Source organism: Bison bison, unplaced genomic scaffold (genome assembly GCF_000754665.1).
Source record: "Bison bison bison isolate TAMUID 2011002044 unplaced genomic scaffold, Bison_UMD1.0 scf7180017864487, whole genome shotgun sequence".
NCBI lineage: Eukaryota > Metazoa > Chordata > Mammalia > Artiodactyla > Bovidae > Bison > Bison bison.
Window position 1 is genome coordinate 5,694,492 of NW_011495047.1, and position 257 is coordinate 5,694,748.

The following is a 257-nucleotide window of genomic DNA, read 5'->3' on the forward strand; positions in this document are numbered from 1 at the left end:
TCCTCTTCACTTTCTGCCATAAGGGTGGTGTCATCTGCATATCTGAGGTTATTGATATTTCTCCTGGCAATCTTGATTCCAGATTGTGTTTCTTCCAGTCCAGCATTTCTCATGATGTACTCTTAGATTCAATAAATCATGTGAATAGCAACTTTGCTTTTTCACAAATCCATGAGGTATGGGTTAATTATGCTCCCCCAAGAGACATGCTGGAATCCTAACCCCAGTACCTGTGAATGTGACTTTATTTGGAAACG